This window comes from Heloderma suspectum, chromosome 3 (genome assembly GCF_057233095.1).
Source record: "Heloderma suspectum isolate Gila_16-S chromosome 3, 16-S_ref, whole genome shotgun sequence".
Classification (NCBI taxonomy): Eukaryota; Metazoa; Chordata; class Lepidosauria; order Squamata; family Helodermatidae; genus Heloderma; species Heloderma suspectum.
Window position 1 is genome coordinate 136,488,993 of NC_139460.1, and position 10,084 is coordinate 136,499,076.

The following is a 10,084-nucleotide window of genomic DNA, read 5'->3' on the forward strand; positions in this document are numbered from 1 at the left end:
CCAGAATCACTCAGAAACACTAAGTACATAGGGGCACATGACTCTTGGAGTTGAAAAGCACACCCAGGAGGATGGAGGATGGAGTCCTTCTCAGCAGGCCTAAACACAGGCTGCTGGCCTGGCCTGGCTTGGCCTGGCTGCCCAGGCAGGCCCTCCCCAGAATGACTCAGAAACACTAAGTACATAGGGGCACATGACTCTTGGAGTTGAAAAGCACATTGATTAATCCAGGAAAGCCCAGGAGGATGGAGGATGGAGTCCTTCTCAGCAGGCCTAAACTCAGGCTGCTGGAGGATGCCTTCCCAGTTCCTCCCACCCCGACCCACCCAAAAATCACTAAACATAGGGGCACATTCAGGTAAAGTAAACATATCAAAGAACATACCTACACTGTAATAAAGGTTGAACTACAGTGCCGTAGAATGGAGACACACAGAAACACACTCCTTGCAGCTGCTGGACACAGACACTCTGTCTGCAGCAGCGGCGCCTCTGGTCTCTAGTCTGGACTGGAGCAACTGAGGCTGCTGGACACTCACACACCGCCGTCCTATGTGTGAAGGCGGGAAAAATAGTTGGTGAGTTCCCTCCCCTCAATGACGTTATCTTCTGGGGGGGTGGGAGGGTGGCCTGGAGGGATCTCGCTCACCTGACCTCACCTGACCTCACCTTCACAGACAATAAAAAAAAGATGAGGTTACGTGCACTTCGTGACTCAGGCAGGCTACGTGCACTTCGTAACTCAGGCAGGCTACGTGCACCTCGTGACCCCGTCCCTCCCAGCGAAAGAAAGCCACGTCATCGCAGGAAACTGCATATTTATTAAATACTTCTGTAAAATCCCTTTCACTGTCTATGTCTATTTCTTTCATTCTGATTTGTGAAGTTTCCTTCGTAAATAATTTCATAAAATTTTCGGCGGATAAAAAAAAAAAGGGTCCACGTGAGTTCCGGTCCGAGTAGACCGGGGCGCCCCATTATGGGGAGGGTTCTGCGGACCGGCTGTGTCAGAATTCGATCGCATTTAACTTTCAGGCGGATTTCTCTGACATCCCTAGCTGGTCTGCTGCTGGCAGAGCAAGGAGCGATGGAGGCATTTTTTTTCCCCTCTCTGTACTCCTTTTATGAATTTTTCCTCTAGGTGGGCCTCTAAGCCTAGGGATGTATGAATCACTTACCTGGTTCTGGTCAGGGCATCCACTGGGAGGGGGAGGTGATCCGTTCCTCCCCCCGGAATCCTCGATGAGGGGGGAGGTGATCCGGTTCTCCCCCCCCTGAATCCTGCCCAGCTGGCTCTGCTCCATGGCCATTCTGTGGAGCCACCGGCCAGGCCAATCCGCAGCTGGGCCTCCAGCAGCTGCCGGGCTGGTACATATACAAATGGTGTCCTGCATAGGGGATGCCATTTGCGTCCCTACGGTAGCCCATGATAGGCTATGTAAATATTTATGTAGCCTATCACAGCTAAAGCAGAGGCGCAAATGGCGTAGCAGCTGCTATTTGCGTCCCTGCTCTTTGCCGTGATAGGCTACATAAATACTTACGTAGCCGCTACGACGGCTGCCATTTGTGGCTGCAGCAGCCCAGCAGCGGCTGGCCAGGAGACCAGCCGGAGCTGCCACCAGAGCCTCCGCCGCCGCATCCACCCCAGGTAAGCTCCATCCCAGGGGGATTCCATAGTGGGGGCAGGGGCGGGAGGCTTCTAAAGAATCCGGCCTCACTGGAGTCCGTGGCGGAATTCTCTGACATCCCTATCTGAGCCTGTCTAGAGATGGTGCACTGCCAGGATCTGGGCTAGGACTGGAGAGGCCATCAGATCTTTAATAACCCAGCCTCTTTTCTCCCCTCCCTGCCCACCAGAATGCTCCCTTTTCCCTGCCTATGTGGCTGTATCTGCTGCCTTAGGAAGAGGCTGACACAGTTCTTTCTGGGGTTGAGATGGAGACTCAGAACTTAGAGTCTCTATCCTTAGGTTGTAGCAGTATCTACAGCCTTGGAGGGGGACTCTAAACAATACTATGTTCCCTGGGACTCTCTCTAAATATGCAAAGTTGCAATCCTACACACTTGCCTGGGAATAAGCCCATCAAAAACAGGGGTCATGTATAAGATTGCACTCTATGTCTGCTGTGCTAACTTGCCCATCATGGCCATTTCTGCACAGATCAAATTGGTAGTATACAAATCATCATCATCATCATCATCATCATCATCATGCATAGGTTTGTGCTGTTAGTTGCAACTCAATTTATCTGGATTGGATTCATATACATTTGCTTGTTTTTGCATCAAAGTTATAATGCTGACCTGTTCATTTTGGTTTTGTGCTCTGCTGCTTATTATATTTTATTGCTTAGTCACCTTGTAAAAAAATAATTTAAAAGGCAGGAAATAAATATGTGAATAAAGTAAAATGAATTAATAACAAGAAACGGGCAGGAGGAAAAGGTTACACATTGTCTAAATAGGTAGTTGGTGGGCCATTCTCAGGTCAGAAAACATTATGTATGCCTGGATCCTTTATCTATGCTATATTAGAGAACATACTTGAGAAAACCTGCAACTCTGGGCTAAATTTTTGTAGCTGTGCTGTTTGTCTTCAAGTTGCAGTTTTCGTTGTGTGTCCTTTCAAAACTGCAGTATGGACAATCGATGAAAACTATTTTTTCCTCCAAAGCATCATGCTCTCCAGAGGCTTACCTGGATCTCTGCAGGTCAAAGATCTCCATGGCCTCCAACTATTTGTAAAGTACAAGTACTGACTTCTCACAACATGTCACATCAAAATTGGTTTTACGTCTCCAAGGAAGGTTTAGAATGTAATGTCAGTAAAAGCAAAGGTGAAGGCAACAAATCTTATGTCATATCCACTTCATTTTCTTCTGCCATCCTGCTAGGGATGTCAGAGAATTCCACGACGGATCTCGGTGAGGCCGAATGCCAGTGCATTCAGCCCCCCAAAATCCATCGCGGAATGAAGCCCCCGCCCCCCAACCCACAAAAGGCGTGCAGGACGAAGTCCCCGTCACCCCCACCCCATGAAAGGCGCGCGAAACGGAGCATTTACCTGCTCCCGTCCGCGCTGCTTTGTGAATGGCGGCCGTCCTGCGGCCACCATTCGATTCGTCTTCATAGCCGTGATCGGCTATATAAATACTTACGTAGCCTATCATGGCTAAGGCAGGGATGCCATTTGCGTCCCTGTGGAGGCCATGATAGGCTACGTAAGTATTTACGTAGCCTATCATGGCAGGGGGGAGAAAAACCCAGCGTACGCAAATGGCGGCGGCTACTGCCATTTACGTATGCTGGGGTTTTCCCCCCTGCTGTGATAGGCTACGTAAGTATTTATGTAGCCTATCATGGCAGAGGGGAAAAAAACCCAGTGTACACAAATGGCGGCGGCTACCGCCATTTGCATATGCTGGGGTTTTTCCCCCTGCCGTGATAGGCTACATAAATATTTACGTAGCCTATCATGGCTCAATACAGGGACGCAAATGGCGGCAGGTACGACAGCTGCCATTTGCATCCCTGCAGGGCTGCCCAGCAGCCGGATGTCCGGCTGCGGGAGGCCGGAGCCGGCCAGGCAGGATTCCAGGGGGGAGGACCGGATCACCTCCCCTCCTGTTGAGGATTCCAGGGGGAGGAATGGAGCACCTCCCCCCAACCACGGATTGCCTGGTGCAGAGCCAGGTAAGTGTTTCGTACATCCCTACATCCTGCCAATCTCTCTTTTTTAAAATATATACAAAAGTTGGTATTCTTCACCAGTTTTTGAAGTTGTGGTGGAGCTTTTGGTTAGCCCCAGTAGTAATAAAATGCAAATTCCACAAATGTTGCCACAAATTAACTTCCCCATATATGAATGATTTCTTAAATTATTTAAGGGTACGGCACTGGAACAGCCTTCTTTGCTCTGACTGATAACCTACTCCAGGTGAAAGACAGGGGGAATGCTACCCTGTTGATCCTCCTGGATCTTTCAGCAGCTTTTGATACCATTGATCATGGTATCTTACTGGTAGCAGTGTACAAAACCCCACTTATCTGGCTCCACTGGGTTCCGCAGATGGGGGGAGTTGATCCGTTCCTCCCCCCTGGAATCCTGCCTGGCTGGCTCCGCTCTGCAGCCAGGCCGTGGAGCTGCCGGCCAGACCAACCTGCAGCGGGGCCTCCAGCTGCTGCCGGGCTGGTGTGGATGCAAATGGCGTGGTGTGTAGGGGACACCATTTGTGTCCCTACGCCAGCCCGTGATAGGCTACGTAAATATTTATGTGGCCTATCATGGAAAAAAAAAAACAGCAAATGCAAATGGCGGTGGTTACGGCAGCCACCATTTGCATTCCCTTTTTTTTCAGCCATGACAGGCTACGTAAATATTTACGTAGCCTCTCATGGCAAAACAGACGGGCGCAAATGGCAGCCACTACGCCATTTGCGCCCCTCTGTTTTGCCATGAGAGGCTACGTAAATATTTATGTAGCCTATCACAGTGGGAAAAAAAGGGAATGCAAATGGAGGCCGCCATAGCTGCCGCCATTTGCATTCCCTTAGTTTTGCCGTGATAGGCTATGTAAATACTTACGTAGCCTATCACAGCTTCCGCAGGGACGCAAATGGCTATATGGACGAAGCGAATGGTGGCTGCAGCCACCATTCACTATGCAGCGCGGACGGCAGCAGATAGGTGCTCCATTCTGGGCCCATTTCTTGGGGGGGTGGGGGGGGCTTCGTTCTGCCATGGATTTTGGGGGGCTGAATGCACTGGCATTCGGCCTCACCGAGATCCGTGGTGGAATTCTCCGCCATGCGTACTTACTGGATCGGCTCTGCAAGGTGGGAGTTGGGGGCACTGTGCTACAGTGGTTCTGTTCCTACCTGCCGGGCTGATTCCAGGGAGTAGTGTTGGAGGATTCCTGTTGTAGCCCATGGCTATTAAGCTTTGGGGTACCACAGGTTTCTATTCTATCCTCCATGCTGTTCAACATATATATGAAGGTGGGGTGTCACCAGTACACTGATGATGCTTAGTTCCACTTCTCCTTGCCATCAGAGTCAGCCGGGGAAGTGAAGGTGCTGGACCAGTGCCTGGAGGCTGTAATGGGCTGGATGAGGGCCAATAAACTGCAGCTGAATCTTGACAAGATGGAAGCTCTGTGGATTGGTGGTTCCCGAGTCTAGGAGTTGTATTTATTCATTCATTAATTCAATTTATAACCTGCTAATTTCCCCATTAGACTACTGCAATGCACTTTACATGGGGCTGCCTTTGAAGACAACTCAGAGGTTGCAGCTAGTGCAAAATGCAGCAACTAGCCTGTTGACTGTAACATCTCATAAAAACCACATAAATACCAGTTTTAAAGGAATTGTACTGGTTGCCAATATGCTTCTGGTTGGAATTCAAGGTCCTGGTGATGACATTTAAAACCCTAAGTGGCTTGGAACCTCAGTATTTGAGGGAGTTCCTCTCCCTATATATGCCTGCCCAAAGACTGAGATCCGTTGGAGGGCCCTCCTCTGCTTCCCACCAGTACGAGTACATATACAATGGTGGAACATGGGAGAGGGCCTTCTCTGCTGTGGCACCCCAGTTGTGGAATGCCCTCCCATTGGAAGCCCAATTGGAACACACATTGGTTTCATTTCGGCACCAAGTTAAAACATGGCTTTGGACCAAAACCTTTGAGGGCTAATTGAATTCCCTAAAATTGCACACTGTTGTAACTCTTTGAGGGAGCAATCCTATCTGGGTCGACAGCCGCCTCCAAGCCCAGGGGCGACTGCCTATCCAGGGTGGGAGGAATGGTGAAGAGTGGATCTCCTCCTCAGTCCTCCCCTGCCAGCTTTCGTGGCTAGACAGCCAGCTTCGGCTGTCTAGCTGTGGGATGTCGGAGCACAGGAAGCAGCAGCTGAATGGCACATAGAATGTGTCATACCGGTATTTCCGACTTCCCCGCCCCAGCCTGCCCCCAGGAACATCCCATTTTTGCCGCTCCACACTCTTCTTCCAAGCTGTCATTCTGCACTGCCTACGAGGCAGCGTGGGAGGGGGTGGAGGTCAGTTCTCAGGGAACTGACCTATCCTGTAGCCGTCTAGCCACTGACTAGCGGCCATGGGATTGTGCCCTTATTACTTTAGATTTTCTAATTGGTATTAGCTTGCTTAATGGTTGAATATGCTTTTAGCTGTTTAAATTATTCATTGTTTTATACTATCTAAATTGATTTTATCTGTACACTAGGGGTGCACGAAAGCCACTTACCTGGTCTCGCAGCTTTTCGCGGTGGGGGGGAGGCGCTTCGCTGCTCTCCCCCTGAAGTTCAGGCTGGGGGGGAGGCTTCCCGCCTCACCCGGCCGAAATTCAGGCCGGGGGGGAGGCTTCCCGCCTCGCCCGGCCGAAATTCAGGCCGGGGAGGAGGCGCCTCGCCTCGCCCGGCCGCGAAATAAAAAGTTTAAAAAAAAAACGCCCCCGTGATAGGCTACGTGACGATTACGTTAATCGTCACGTAGCCTATCACGGGGGCTTTTTTTTTTTTTTTACTTTTATTGGAATGGCGGCGGCGGCAGCCGGTCGAAAGATCGGCTGCCGCCCCCGCCCCTGACGAAGACCAGACGAACCGCCACCGGGACCCGCCGCCGGGAGGGACATTCGGGAAAGGTAAGTCCCGGCCCGGGGCGGGTGCGGGGGGTGGGGGGGTGCAGAGAATTTCTCCCCGAAACTTCTTCGGGGGGCCGAACACGTTGGCGCTCAGCCCCCCGAAGTTTCGGGGAGAAATTCTCCGCCAACCCTACTGTACACCACCCTGAGATCTTAATGATATAGGGTGGGATACAAATGTTTTAAATAAATAAAAATAAATAAAATAAAATAAAATAAAATATTTACAGTGTCATCTTATTCACATTTACTCAGAAGTAAATCCCACTGAATTCAATGGGACTTACTCCCACGTAAGTGCGTATTGGATTGCAGCCTTAATATAACTGAATGTCATATTCGTATTTAAGTAGGTTTCAGGTGAAATAAATATCAGCTTTGTCTTGCCTCTTGGCATTATAGATGTGTAAACCAGCCTTCTCCAACCTGGTGCCCTCCAAATATTTGGGCTTCAACTCCCATCAGCCCCAGCCACCATGGTCAGTGGTCAGAAATTCTGGGAATTGTAGTCCAAAACATCTGGAGGGCACCAGGCTGGGGAAGGCAGGTGTAAACTACTCACTAGGAAGAATTAGGAGAACTTTCTAAATATTTAAAAAAAAAAATTGTCCAAAGGGCCTAAATCAAACCAAACATAATACTAGTCTTTCAGACAGTTCAGGGTGGTATGCATATGGTTAGGAAGAACATAGGAAGCTCCCTTATACTGAGTCAGAGCATTGGTCCATCTCGCCCAGTATTGTCAAAGCTTAGTGGAAGCGGCTTTCCAGGGTTTCAGACAGGAGTCTTTCCCAGCCCTACTTGGAGATGCCAGGGATTGAACCTGGGGGTTCTGCATGCAAAGCAAGAAAGAACATAAGAAGATCCATCCTGAATCAGGCCTAAGGCCTATCTAGCTCAGCATTCTGTTGTCGCAGTGGCCAACCAGCTTCCTATGGGAAGCCCATAAGTAGAACATGAGTGCAATAGCACCTTCCTGCTCATGTTCCCCAGCAACTGATATTCAGAAGCATACTGCCCTGATACTAGAGGTAATATATAGCCATGATGACTAGTAGCCACTGTAGCCTTATTCTCCAGGAATTTGTCTAAGCTCCTTTTAAAGCAATCCAGGTCAGTGCCACCACCATGTGCTACGACTAAGTCCTTCCCCTATAAGGGCTCCCAGCTTATAGGGCCAAACCAGCTTACCTTCCGCATTAGATCTTCAGAACGTTCTCTGAATGTGCAAAAGTTGTAGTGTAAGATGGGGTGGGGGTGCAAGAAGGAGAAAAATATGTCTTGAAAATACAGATCCATACTTGGAGATTTCTATCCCACCCTTCTAGTGCCTGTGTACTACTCTGGATGGCAATTACTAATGTTTAATAGTGCAATGTATTCCATGTCTGTGCTCCAGGCAGAAGGCATACTTGTTACTTCAGTGGTTCAGAAGTAATTAAAGATAAGGAGAACCTATGAGAGATTGCCATGCCATCAGCTCGGAATTATTCTAACATATGGCATGGCCACATGGGCACTAACATTCAGATAAGCACACAACAATCCATCCCCTGAGGGAAGGGGAAAGGTGAGGCAGGAAAGTAATTTGATTAAGGTCATGTTACAAATTGAGGATTCTTTGTACAATCCAATTCAGAAAAAGTACTTTGATACGATATTATTTAGTATCACTAACTTTACTACAACTAAATTGTTCTTAAAGAACTTAACCAAAGCCATGGTCTGAATGTGGACTACTGGCCTCAGATTTCCCTACGGATGTACGAATCCCTTACCTGGTTTTGGTTGGGGCATCCGCTGGAGCGGGGAGGCGATCCATTCCCCCCCCCCAGAATCCTCGACGGGGGGGGGGAGGTGATCTGGTCCTCTCCCCCGGAATTCTGCCCGGCCTGCTTCGCTCCACGGCCATGCAGCAGAGCCGCCAGCCAGGCCAATCCACAGCAGGGTCTCCAGCTGCTGCCAGGCCGGTGTGGACGCAAATGGCATCCTGCATAGGGGACACCATTTGCGTCCCTACGGTAGCCTATCACGGTAAAGGCAGCCATGCAAATGGCGGCTGCTACGCCATTTGCATGGCCGCCTTTACCATGATAGGCTACGTAAATACTTACATAGCCTATCACAGCAAAGAGCAGGGGTGCAAATGGTGTAGCAGCCAACATTTGCATCCCTGCTCTTTGCCGTGATAGGCTACATAAATACTTATGTAGCCTATCACGGCTGCCTGCAAGCACACAAATGGCGGCCACTACAACGGTCGCCATTTGCAGCCGCAGCAGCCCAGCAGTGGCCAGCCGGGAGACCAGCTGCCACCGCCACATTCACCTCAGGTAAGCTCCATCCCGGGGGGATTCCACGGGGTGGCGGGGGTGGGAGGCCGTTCCACCACGGATTCTGGGGGCCAGATTCTAAAGAATCTGGCCTCACTGGAGTCCGTGGTGGAATTCTCTGACATCCCTAGATTTCTCTCTGTTGCCTTACATGCAAGTATTTCACCAAAACTATCAATGGGACCTGTTGCTGATCATATGTATTTGTGTGGGAATATCTGCTTGCAACATCATCTTAATAGAGTACTAACTTTCTGGCAAATGTTACTGTGGCAGCTCCATGATATAGCTGAAAATAGTGGTGGGCAAACTGCATTCTGGCATAATTTCATGCAGCCCTGGAAACACTGAGGGCCCACTACTATTGCTTTATGAACCACCCCTTAGGGTATCACGTCCTCTTCTGCAGCATGATATGAGTGTGAAAGAAAGAGGTAAAGAGGTAGAGAAGGCTATGTGACTGCTCCATGTTGAGCTGAGAAAAACAAGCCTTGCAGTGAACCATGAGGTCCATGGGGAGAGAAAGAGGGTGAAAAAATGGAGATGGATGGAGTCAAAGTGGACAGAGTAATGGAAGGAGGGGGTGAAGTCCTCTGCAAGTGATCAGTTCCAGTATTCATGGAGAGAGAAGAGAAGGGGGAAAGCCAAGAGGGAGGGAGAGTGGCACAGAGAGAAAGGGGGTGGCACAGAGTACAGTGAAAGAGAGTAAGTGGTGCAATCCTAGAATGCTCAAATTCTGCTCACTTTTGATCTGGCTATGCCCACCACTGACATGTGCTCCCTGATAGATTATTCCTGAGGGAAGTGCAGTCCTGGGCACTGGGCAGAAAAAAGAATTCCCATCCTTGGTTTTAACTTTTAAGACAATATCAAGCAGAGGCTGGAAAACCTTTTGAGGATACTCTAGCAGCACACTTTAGGTTACCTACATTGAGCAGGGGGCTGAAGTAGATGGCCTACAAGATCCCTTCCAACTATGTGAATCTATGTTTCTCAAACTTATGATAGCTGAGGCATTTTTTCTGGATTAAATGAGAAACACACTTTACTTTTACACTCAAGAAGATTCTCTCTCTCTGTCTCTCT